Source organism: Caretta caretta, chromosome 1 (genome assembly GCF_965140235.1).
Source record: "Caretta caretta isolate rCarCar2 chromosome 1, rCarCar1.hap1, whole genome shotgun sequence".
NCBI lineage: Eukaryota > Metazoa > Chordata > Testudines > Cheloniidae > Caretta > Caretta caretta.
Genome location: NC_134206.1, coordinates 187,279,205 through 187,292,503, shown reverse-complemented (window position 1 = coordinate 187,292,503; position 13,299 = coordinate 187,279,205).

Here is a 13,299-nt window from a genome sequence, read left to right as displayed (position 1 = left end):
GGGCAGCGGGGGTGTGAAAAGAGGTCTGTAGCCAAAAGTGGAGGAAGGAGTTTTAACCTTTGGAACTAGACTCCTCCATTCAGTGAGCTCATTTGTGAAATGCCAACATTTCCAGACCTTTATTCTAGGCATTAGGAGCAACTCTTCCAATGGCCAAGCGTCTATTTTAGTTGTGAGAATTATTATTATGGCTAGGGAAACAGTCATCACCTCTATGTTCGCACTTCCAGATCCAAACATGTCCTTGCAGCAACTCCCTGCTCGTTCTGTGCAGGTTTACAGCCTGGGATGGTCACCATCTGAGCATGCCCTAAAGCAAATCTTCCCAGGCAGAGCCTCCTCCTGACTTATTTCACCCCAGCAAGCACAGCACCTGCTTACTGGCTGTTAAGAGAGAGCTAGAAGCCCCTACAATTGCTGTCTGGGAAATCACGGCTGAAAGAAAAGGCCTGCACCTTCCTCTCTACAGTGACTATTTCTCATCAAACTTTATTCCAAGAATGGAGAGACTTTCTGTTGCTGATCATCTGGACTTGTCACATGACTCTGTGTAAAGTCTAACTAGGAAGAGCCAGTTTCCTGAAGGCTTTCACACATGCCAGTAATGATCTCAGACTCACATAACTCCTCCAAAAATAGGGCCTGATGCTCTCTCATAGTAACCAAACCCCCATAACAAACCTACATCCCTTGTCTCAGTGGCTGCTCAGCTGGCCTGATCCCCCATGACAAGCTCTGGATGATCTAAAGTGTCAATCCCTTCCATCTCATGATTTGACAAGTTTCCAGCCCCCTTCCAAGGGGTCAACCCTTCTACTCCCCACCCCATCCCTGTGGCAAACACACTGTTCCCCCTTCCCCTTCTCAGCTAGAGTCAGTATTTCAGAACCTCACTTTTGTACAGGATAGAGGAACAACAGCCAATCTAAAGATCCCATGGCCTGAGAGCCTTCCTGGAGGTATGAATTGCAAGAGAATATGGGATAGCAAAAGGTTCCTATATGTTCCAATGATTGAGAGAAAGCTTGGGCCTGATTCTTCTGTCCATTTGTACATTGTAACTTCATTTAACTTGAATGGAGCTCCAAAAACAATGTAAAGGAATAATGATTCCTTGCCTGTAGCTTCTGTGTGCAGACCTGAACTTTACAGCTTTTGTGATACACTCCAAACTGTTCAAAGGGGATTGTTTAAAACAATGTTAACATTATTTATTTATTTGGATTCTACAGACCAATCACCTTCTCTCCTAAAACAAGTAACCCACATCTTGGGTTGGTGTGTGCTAACCATTCCACAATGATATTAATTTTGATGCCTGTGATACGTGCATCCCTTTGAGGCTTTTCCTATCGCAGTACAGTCTCTCTTAGAGCTAAATTCTGCCCTGGTGTAAGAAGACCACAGGCAGAGTTGGTTGCTCAACTAACTTGGGCATACAGTATTAAGGCCTTTATGTGCCAAGAGCAAGACCTTGAAATGAATCTCTTTTCTTACTGGCAACTGGTGCAGCTCATAGCGTGGGCACTTACTCCTCTGCCAAGCTCACTCACAGTATATTTTATCTTATGATAATGCACCGTCCTTTTTATACCTAATAATTTGGCCTTTTGGACTCTCTCAGTCACCAGACATGCTTAATGTTCTGCCAAATGGCCACATTCGAAACCAGTTGTTGAAGTGGAATACAAGATTTACAAAGGCACAGCTGCACTGGCCAGTATCATAAAGTTCTGCAGAATTCCCCAGCAAAAGGCTAATTGGAAGGATTGGTAACGGATATGGCTACAGTGAGAAGTGATCGTGCAAGCTGCCTTTCTGAAAATTCTCCAAGACTCACGCCAGAAATGTTGGATGAGCTGACAAGGCTGCTGCATCGTAGATACCCAAAACAGCTGCAGGGTCAAGAGCAAAATGCCAGACTCTGGAATCAATGAGTCCTTATGCAAACACTCAAGAATGACATGCCAACCAATAGATTTGCAGGGCAGCCTGCAATAGCTTGTTATCAAATGCCCCCTGGCAGTGAAGACTGAGACATCTGCAATTCCTGACCCATTTTCCTGCTGGCTTGATAACTAGATAATTGGTCACCCAATGGGGAAGCAAAATCGAGAGAGAGGCACCAAATCACAATGAGCAAGAGATGCCGACGCATGAAGAGGCACCTAGAAAGAATTGAAGGGAAATGCATACACAGGTTGTCTTGTATACTGTTGTTATTTAAGCATCACACTCTCTGGGTTGCTGCTGGAACTGTGTGAAAAATGGAGGTTTCATTTTGCCATGTTGTCTGTGAATCTTTGTTTTTATTTTGCATGCATTTGCATCCTCTGTTTTATGTACTTGAAGTTTCAAGTTAAAATGAACCTAAAAGTACATATCAAAACTCCACCAAAGCTGCCAAGTTTTCCTTAGTTTTCATCTGAAACCAGAAAGCTCTCCTCGGCATCCCCTCCTCTGGTCTCAGCACAGAGGGAAGATCCCCACAATTCTGGTCTCTGGAGCAGCCTTTGTAACAGGATCTCTGCTCCGCAGGGTGCAGGGTTCGTAATGACCCTGAGCTCCACTCCATTTTCTTTTGAGGCAGAAGATGACCAGTGGTCCTCACCTCCCCCTACCCACACTGCAGGGTCAGACGAGATGCCTTTGAGGTTCCTGGCATGCTTTGGGGCCAGCCAGCATCCTGACATTTGTGTCTGTAACCTGCATGTCTTGAGCTATTATGGCTACAATTTATTTAAGAGTCTACATATGGATTTAGCAGTGTAATTTTAGACACCTAGGTTTTAAAATTTACACTGCTAAATCCATGTGTAGACACTTAAATTTAGGTGGCTTGAGTTTTCAGAAATGCTGAACACTAACACATCCCATTTAAGTTTGCATGTTTGAATATCAGGCAATTTATATTGAGCTGTCTACATCTAGATTTAAGAATGGGTATGTCTACACGACGAAATTAGGTCGAATATATAGAAGTCTTTTTTTTAGAAATCGTTTTTATATAGTCGAGTGCGTGTGTCCCCACACAAAATGCTCTAAGTGCATTAACTCGGTGAAGTGCTTCCACAGTACCGAGGCAAGCGTCGACTTCTGGAGCGTTGCACTGTGGGTAGCTATCCCACAGTTCCCGCAGTCTCCGCCGCCCATTGGAATTCTGGGTTGAGATCCCAATGTCTGATAGGGCAAAAAACATTGTCGCGGGTGGTTCTGGGTACATGTCATCAGGCCCTCCCTCCGTGAAAGCAAGGGCAGACAATCGTTTCATGCCTTTTTTCCTGGGTTACCTGTGCAGATGCCATACCATGGCAAGGATGGAGCCTGCTCAGCTCACTGTCACACTACGTCTCCTGGGTGCTGGCAGACGCGGTATGGCATTGCTACACAGCAGTAGCTCATTGCCTTGTGGCAGCAGACGGTGCAATAGGCCTGATAACCATCATCATCATGTCCTTGGTGCTCTTGGCCGCCTTGGTAAGGTCGGTCAGGAGCGCCTGTGCAGACCTGGGTGCAGGGACTGTAATAGGAGTGACTCGACCAGGTCATTCTCTTTAGTCCTGCTAGCAGTCCTGTTGCACCGTCTTCTGCCGAGCAGCCAGGAGATGAGGATGGCTAACAGTCCTACTGCACTGTCTGCTGCCAGCCAAAGATGTAAAAGATCAAAACAAGAAATAGACCAGATTTGTTTTGTATTCATTTGCTCCTCCATCCCTCCTTCCCTCCCTCCGTGAAATCAATGGCTGACAATTGTTTTGGTGAGGTCTATCAGTGGCACCTTGAAAAGTTTAATGGAGATTCAGTCCTGTCTGGAATACCAGGGGGAGGGACAGCTCAGTGGGTTGAGCATTGGCCTGCTAAACCTAGGGTTTTGAGTTCAGTCCTTGAGGGGGCCATTCTGTGTGACAGTTGTTTTTGTTTCTCCTTTATGTAAAGCCACCCCCTTTGTTGATTTTAATCCCCTGTAGGCCATTCCGATAAGCTATGTCATCAGTCACCCCTCCCTCCATCAGAGCAACGGCAGACAATCGTTCTACGCCTTTTTTCCATGCAGACGCCATACCATGGCAAGCATGGAGCCCGCTCAGATCACTTTGGCAATTAGGAGCACATTAAACACCACGCGCATTATCCAGCAGTATACGCAGCACCAAAACCTGGCAGAACAATACTGGGAGAGGAGGCGATGTCAGCACGGTCACGTGAGTGATCAGGACATGGACACAAATTATTGGACACATTGTTATTGCTGCTTGCTGTGCGCTCCACAATCTCTGTGAGAGTAAGGGGGAGATTTTTATGGCGGGGTGGGAGGTTGAGGGAAATTGCCTGGCCATTGGTAACGCGCAGCCAGACACCAGGGCGGTTAGAAGAGCACAAGAGGGCACGGTGCGCATCAGAGAAGCTTTGAAAACCAGTTTCACGACTGGCCAGGCTACAGTGTGAAAGTTCTGTTTGTTTCTCCCCGATGAAACGCCGCCGCGCCCCCCCCCCCCCCCGCTGGTTCACTCTACTTCCCTGTAAGCTAACTACCCTCCCCTCCCCCCTCTTGATCACCGCTTGCAGAGGCAATAAAGTCATTGTTGCTTCACATTCATGCCTTCTTTATTAATTCATCACACAAATAGGGGGATAACTGCCAAGGTAGCCCGGTAGGGGTGGTGGAGGAGGGAAGGACAAGGCCACACAGCACTTTAAAACTTATTGAATGCAAGCCTTCTGTTGCTTGGGCAATCCTTTGGGGTGGAGTGGCCGAGGCCCCCCCACCGCGTTCTTGGGCGTCTGGGTGAGGAGGCTATGGAACTTGGGGAGGAGGGTGGTTGGTTACACAGGGGCTGTAGTGGCAGTCTGTGCTCCAACTGCCTTTCCTGCAGGTCAACCATATGCTGGAGCATATTAGTTTGATCCTCCAGCAGCCTCAGCATTGAATCCTGCCTCCTCTCATCACGCTGCTGCCACCTATCGTCTTCACCCCGCTACTTACTCTCTTCAGCCCGCCACTTCTCCTCGCGTTCATTTTGTGTTTTCCTGCACTCTGACATTGTCTACCTCCACCTCCTCGTCTGTGCTCTGTCAGTGTGGGAGGACAGCATGAGGTCAGAGAACATTTCATCGCAAGTGTGTTTTTTTCACCTTCTAATCTTCGCTAGCCTCTGGGAAGGAGAAGACCCTGTGATCCTTGAAACACATGCAGCTGGTGGAGGAGGGGAAAAAAAGGGACAGTGGTATTTAAAAAGACACATTTTATAGAACAATGGGTACACTCTTTCAGGGTAAACCTTGCTGTTAACATTACATACATAGCACATGTGCTTTCGTTACAAGGTCATATTTTGCCTGCCCCCACTTTGGGGCTAACCCCTCCCCCCCCACTGCGTGACTAACAGTGAGGAACATTTCTGTTCAGCCACAGGCAAACGGCCCAGCAGGAACGGGCACCTCTGAATGTCCCCTTAAGAAAAGCACCCTATTTCAACCAGGTGACCATGAATGATGTCACTCTCCTGAGGATAACACAGAGAGATAAAGAATGGATGTTGTTTGAATGCCAGCAAACATATGCTGCAATGCGTTGTTTTGCAATGATTCCTGACTACGTTCTACTGGCCTGGCGTGGTAAAGTGTCCTACCATGGTGGATGGAATAAGGCTGCCCTTTCCAGAAAGGCTTTGGGAGTACATCCAGGAGAGCTTTATGGAGATGTCCCTGGAGGATTTCTGCTCCATCCCCAGACACGTTAACAGACTTTTCCAGTAGCTGTACTGGCCATGAATGCCAGGGCAAATTTATCATTAAACCCGCTTGCTTTTACACCATGTATACTATTTAAAAAGGTACACTAACCAAAGGTCCCTTCTCCGTCTGGCAGGTCCAGGAGGCAGCCTTGGGTGGGTTTGGGGGTGTACTGGTTCCAGGTCCAGGGTGAGAAACAGTTTCTGGCTGTCGGGAAAACCGGTTTCTCCGCTTGCTTGCTGTGAGCTATCTACAACCTCCTCCTCATCATCTTCCTTGTCCCCAAAACCTGCTTCCGTGTTGCCTCCCTCTCCATTGATGGAGTCAAAGCACACAGTTGGGTAGTGGTGGCTGAACACCCTAAAATGGCATGTAGCTCATCATAGAAGTGGCATGTTTGGGGCTCTGACCCGGCTCTGACCCGTTTGCCTCTCTGGTTTTCTGGTAGGCTTGCCTCAGCTCCTGAAGTTTCACGTGGCACTGCTTCTGGTGCCTGTTATGGCCTCTGTCCTTCATGCCCTGGGAGATTTTGACAAAGGTTTTGGCATTTCGAAAACTGGAACGGAGTTCTGATAGCACGGATTCCTCTCCCCATACAGCGATCAGATCCCGTACCTCCCGTTCGGTCCATGCTGGAGCTCTTTTGCGATTCTGGGACTCCATCATGGTCACCTCTGCTGATGAGCTCTGCACTCACCTGCAGCTTGCCACGCTGGCCAAACAGGAAATTGAAATTCAAAAGTTTGTGGCTTTTTCCTGTCTACCTGACCAGTGCATCTGAGTTTAGAGTACTGTCCAGAGCGGTGTACAATGGAGCACTCTGGGATAGCTCCCGGAGGCCAATACCGTCGAATTGCGTCCACACTATGCCAAATTCGACCAGGCAAGGCCGATTTCAGTGCTAATCCCCTTGTCGGGGTGGCGTAAAGAAATCGATTTTAAGAGCCCTTTAAGTCAAAAAAAGGGCTTTGTCGTGTGGATGGGTGCAGGGTTAAATTGATTTAACGCTGCTAAATTCGACCTCAACTCCTAGTGTAGACCAGGGCTAACTTTAGGCACCCAGATTGGAAAATTTAGTCTACACGCTGTGTCAAGGAATCTTGTAAGGAGTCTAGCATGTCGTTGGTCATGAAGTCTGAGAAAGAGTTTATGAAGTAATTATTCCTGCAGAAAACGTCTGCCTGCTTTCCAAGGACCAGGGCCGGCTCTACCTTTTCTGCCGCCCCAAGCAGTGAAGCAAAAAAAAAAAAGAAGAAGAAGAAAAAATAAAAAAGCTGCCACCGAAGTGCCACCGACGAAGGAAAAAATAAAAAAACCAAAACTCTGGAGTGCCACCCCAAAAACAGCCGAAGCGTCGCCCCTTCTGATTTGCCACCCCAGGCACCAGCTTCCTTAGCTGGTGCCTAGAGCTGGCCCTGCCAAGGACCCAGACTTCTTCTGAATTCATAATACATTCCTGCCTTGCAGAGCAGCTGGGACACTAAATTCATTAAGTCTGTAAAGTGCTTTGAGAGCCTCAACTGGAAGGCGCTAGAGAAGTAAAAGGTATTCCAAATTATTACAAGTATTATTTTATTACATTGGGCATTTTTTCCAAATATAGAATCTATTCTATGGTTAGTAATAAACAGCACTTAGGCCCCAATTCAGGAAAGCATTTAAGTACAGTATGTACCGGAGCTTATTTTACTGAGAAGGGGAATGTTGGCCAAGTCTAGTGCTGTTTGAATAATATTGTCAAATTGTTTATTTGACCACTTTCTTCTGTAAATTTTCAAATAAATCATTCACAAATATTTTTCTTCATGATTTGGCTAACTACAGATGGTTGAACAATATTTATTAAACAAATTACTCACACATTTTCCCATCAGTCAGCAATAACCTATTCCAAATATTTTTTTTTATATACTATCTGGCCAGCTCTAGCCAGGACAAATCAAGGAAATCCCTGTTCTCTTTATCAAATGCCAAGATGACTTTATCATGGACAGCTCAATAGAGACAAGTTTTAATGTGTATTATATAGTGGGAAAACTGAGCTTTTCACAATTTTTTGTGAACTGTCTGCTGTTCTCCATCTTTCTGTTCAGCTACTGAGATCAGAATGTCAACAGGGGTATGCATTTTTCATCCAAATGGATACCAAGCATTTTACAAAACTGATTGTAGAATGTACTATATGTAGGAATCATGTCACCCACCACTGAAATGCAGCAACCTCTGGGGTTGAAGATGGAAGCTGTTTAATATTGCGTGGCAACACTACAGCAGTTTAGGACAAGAAGTGAAGACTACTGTACTCAACTGAAACTACAAGGGGAACTAGAGGAAGAATGCAATCAACCAAAATGGAATTTGGTCAGTACAGTGGAGGTCATCCCTCCAGCTCTTGAGAAAAATGCCAAAGGATGTTTAATGATCAGGCATGGTGTCATAAATATAAAGGGAAGGGTAACCACCTTTCTGTATACAGAACTATAAAATCCCTCCTGGCCAAAGGCAAAACCCTTTCACCTGTAAAGGGTTAAGAAGCTAAAATAACCTCACTGGCACCTGACCCAAAATAACCAATGAGGAGACAAGTTACTTTTAAAGCTGGAGGTGGGGAGAGGGGGAACAAAGGGTCTGTCTGTCTGTGTGATGCTTTTGCCGGGGCCAGAGCAGGAATGCAGTCAGAACTCCTGTAAAGGGTTAATAAGCAATCTAGTTAGATATGCGTTAGATTCTGTTTTGTTTAAATGGCTGATAAAATAAGTTGTGCTGAATGTATATTCCTGTTTTTGTGTCTTTTTGTAACTTAAGGTTTTGCCTAGAGGGATTCTCTATGTTTTGAATCTGATTACCCTGTAAGGTATTTCCCTTCCTGATTTTACAGAGGTTTTTCTTTTACTTTTTTTTTAATCAAAATTCTCTTTTAAGAACCTGATTGCTTTTTCATTGTTCTTAAGATCCAAGGGTTTGGGTCTGTGTTCACCTATGCAAATTGGTGAGGATTTTTATCAAGCCTTCCCCAGGAAAGGGGATGTAGTGGTTGGGGGGATATTTTGGGGGGGAGACGTTTCCAAGTGGGCACTTCCCCTGTTATTCTTTGTGTAACACTTTGGTGGTGGCAGCTTTTAACCTAAGCTGGTAAGAATAAGCTTAGGGGGTCTTTCAGGCAGGTCCCCACATCTGTACCCTAGAGTTCAGAGTGGGGAAGGAACCTTGACACATGGTCAAAACCAAGACAGCACTTCTACCTGTAATGTATCTTCCTGTACAATGGTAGGGCCCTGGTTCAGTATGGAGTCAGTGCGAAGAGTGGCAACTAATGAATTGCCATCTCCACTTCCTACAGCACTGTGGATTTGGTGCAGAGGTCTTTGAAAATAAAGACTTTGCCCAGAACAAGAGCAAAATGTAAAAAAAAGCCACAAAATCAACAACAACAAAAAAGAGAAATTTTTCACATGAACAGTTTTCAAGAAAAATTGAGTTTTGGAAGAACTTAAACAGAATTTTTGAGCTGTCTGGCTGGAAGGCTCTTGTCAGTTTCATGGGCTCTCTGCTTCTGCAGCCCCAGACCCGGGATGGGGGGGTAAGAGCCAGGGAGGCTTCTGCAGCCCCAGACTGTGGGGCGCAGGTAAGAGCCAGGGAGGCATCCTCCAGGAACGCTTTTGTCAGTTTCACTGGCAGAAAGTGAAATTGACAGGAGCTTCCCAAACAAGCAGCTGGTGAGCTGTCATTTGGAGTTTTCTGATGGAAAATCGAATTTTTTGGCAAAACTGAAACTTTCATGCAGAAAATTTTGGTTTTTCAACAAGAGCATTTTTTGTTGTAAAATCATTTTGATAAAAAAAAAATGTGACCAGCTCTATAAGATTTGTGCTGAGGTAACAAACTAGAGGGACACTTAGTGAGAGCTATAGCCCCTTCAACTATTTTTTCCCTACGTGCCCTCCATGAACTACTACAGAAAGGGATTTGCTGGGGAACAGAGAGTGAGTTGTTTGTATGTGTATGTGGGGGTTCTTGTTTCACTGAAGATGAATGAGTGCTGTTTTTGCTGTGTGGGAATAAATGGGGCTTGGTTTAAGGCAGGGATCAGCAACCTTTGGCCCGTGGCCCGCCAGGGTTACCCCCCTGACAGGCTGGGCCGGTTTGTTTATCTGCTGCATCTGCAGGTTCGGCCGATCGCGGCTCCCACTGGCCATGGTTCGCTGTCCCAGGCCAATGGGAGCTGCGGGAAGCGGTGCGGGCTGAGGGATGTGCTGGCCACCACTTCCTGCAGCCCCCATTGGCCTAGAGAGGTGAACTGGCGAACTACGGCCAGTGGGAGCCGCGATCGTCTGAACCTGCGGATATGGCAGGTAAACAAACTGGCCTGGCGTGCTAGGGGGCTTACCCTGGTGAGCCGCAGGCCAAAGGTTGCTGCTCCCTGGTTTAAGGTGTGTATATGCAATACTGTGAAGCCCATGCATTCAAACATCATGAGTCAGACCCCAGTTAGGGGACAAGAGCTGAGGAAGCGTTGTTCTAAGTTAGCCATAAAATGTTGGCATACTGTGGGGCCATGCAGGTACCCATAGCAGTGCTGCTGATTTGAAGGTATACATTGTCCCCAAATGTAAAATAGTTATGGGTAAGGACAAAGTCACAAAGTTCAGCCACCAGGTGAGCCGTGACATTATCGGGGATAGTGTTCTTGATGGCGTGTAGTCCATCTTTGTGTGGAATGTTGGTGTAGAGGGCTTCTACATCCATAGTGGCCAGGATGGTGTTATCAGGAAGATCACCGATGGATTGTAGTTTCCTCAGGAAGTCAGTGGTGTCTCGAAGGTAGCTGGGAGTGCTGGTAGCGTAGGGCCTGAGGAGGGAGTCTACATAGCCAGACAATCCTGCTGTCAGGGTGCCAATGCCTGAGATGATGGGGCGCCCAGGATTTCCAGGTTTATGGATCTTGGGTAGTAGATAGAATATCCCAGGTCGAGGTTCCAGGGGTGTGTCTGTGCAGATTTGATCTTGTGCTTTTTCAGGGAGTTTCTTGAGCAAATGCTGTAGTTTCTTTTGGTAACTCACAGTGGGATCAGAGGGTAATGGCTTGTACTGAGGAAACTACAATCCATCGGTGATCTTCCTGATAACACCATCCTGGCCCCACAGTATGCCAACATTTTTATGGCTGACTTAGAACAACGCTTCCTCAGCTCTCGTCCCCTAATGCCCCTACTCTACTTGCGCTATATTGATGACATCTTCATCATCTGGACCCATGGAAAAGAAGCCCTTGAGGAATTCCACCATGATTTCAACAATTTCCATCCCACCATCAACCTCAGCCTGGTCCAGTCCACACAAGAGATCCACTTTCTGGACACTACAGTGCTAATAAACGATGGTCACATAAACACCACCCTTTACCGGAAACCTACTGACCGCTATTCCTACCTACATGCCTCCAGCTTTCACCCTGACCACACCACACGATCCATTGTCTACAGCCAAGCTCTACGATACAATCGCATTTGCTCCAAACCCTCAGACAGAGACAAACACCTACAAGATCTCTATCAAGCATTCTTACAACTACAATACCCACCTGCGGAAGTGAAGAAACAGATTGATAGAGCCAGAAGAGTTCCCAGAAGTCACCTACGACAGGACAGGCCTAACAAAGAAAATAACAGAACGCCACTAGCCGTCACCTTCAGCCCCCAACTAAAACCCCTCCAATCAAGGATCTACAACCTATCCTGAAGGATGACCCAACACTCTCACAAATCTTGGGAGACAGGCCACTCTTTGCCTACAGACAGCCCCCCAACCTGAAGCAAATACTCACCAGCAACCACATACCACACAACAGAACCACTAACCCAGGAACCTATCCTTGCAATAAAGCCCGTTGCCAACTGTGCCCACATATCTATTCAGGGGACACCATCACAGGGCCTAATCACATCAGCCACATTATCAGAGGCTCATTCACCTGCACATCCACCAATGTGATATGTGCCATCATGTGCCAGCAATGCCCCTCTGCCATGTATATTGGTCAAACTAGACAGTCTCTACGTAAAAGAATAAATGGACACAAATCAGATGTCAAGAATTATAACATTCATAAACCAGTCAGAGAACACTTCAATCTCTCTGGTCACGCGATTACAGACATAAAAGTTGCGATATTACAACAGAAAAACTTCAAATCCAGACTCCAGCGAGAGACTGCTGAATTGGAATTCATTTTCAAATTGGATACAATTAACTTAGGTTAGCTACTCCCAGTCTCTATTCAAGCCTATTTCCCCTTGTTTTTTCCTACCCTTGCCCCTCCCCGTTCCTCAGACGTTCTTGTTAAACCCTGGATTTGTGCTGGAAATGGCCCACCTTGATTATCATACACATTGTAAGGAGAGTGATCACTTTACATAAGCTATTACCAGCAGGAGAGTGGGGTGGGTGGGGGAGAAAAAACCTTTTGTAGTGATAATCACCCATTTTTTCATGGTTTGTGTGTATAAAAAGTCTTCTGTACTTTCCACAGTATGCATCCGATGAAGTGAGCTGTAGCTCATGAAAGCTTATGCACAAGTAAATTGGTTAGTCTCTAAGGTGCCACAAGTCCTCCTTTTCTTTTTGCAAAAAAGTTCAGTGTCGCATGTTTGAGTGGGCAGAGACAGTGAGTTTGTTTCAGGCTCCAGAGAATGTGCATCGAGGCTTTTGAGGGATTGCTTAGGGCTTGGGGGCGAGGCTGCCAAGTGTTAGGCATCTCAGAGGACACTCACACTGACAGGGGCCCCTCCCCTGGGATTCTCACGCATCCAGCTGGGAGGCAACAGGTATTCTCCAGAAGCTGCTCCTTCCTGCTATTGGTAGGCACTGTGGTGCCTGCTGAACAGGTGGCTAAGCATCTCTCTGTCTCTGTGGTCCCTGTTCCCCCTCAGAGTTGGTAGCCACCACAGAGCAGCTGCCAGAAGCAAGCTGAGCAGAGCAGATGCAGCAAGACAAAGGGCCAGGCGAGGGATTCCCCTACCCAAGGCTCTCCACCACCTTCTCCTGCATTCCCACCACTACTGTGAACTTCCCCTCCCTTACCCCCCCAAGCTAGGTTTGCTGGATGCTTATGTGCATGGGCCCTTCTGCCACCTGCTTCTAGGGAGTGTTGAGCTTCCACTCACACTTGCTCCCAATGCTCTAGGTGAGTTTGTATGTATCTACACCAGTGGTGGGCAGCCTGCAGGCTGCATGTGGCCCATCAGGGTAATCCACTGGTGGGCCATGAGACAATTTGTTTACATTGACTGTCTGCAGGCATGGCCGCCCGCAGCTCCCAGTGGCTGCAGTTTGCTGTTCCTGGCCAATAGGAGCTGCGGGAAGCGGTGGCCAGCACGTATCTGTGGCCCGCGCCGCTCTCGCAGCTCCCATTGGCCAGGAACAGCGAACCGTGGCCACTGGGAGCTGCGGGTGGTCGTGCAAATGTAAACAAACTGTTTCGCGGCCCCCCAGCGCATTACCCTGGTGGGCCATGGGCAGTCCGTGTGCCGCAGGTTGGCCACCACTAATCTACACTGTCCCTGCCCT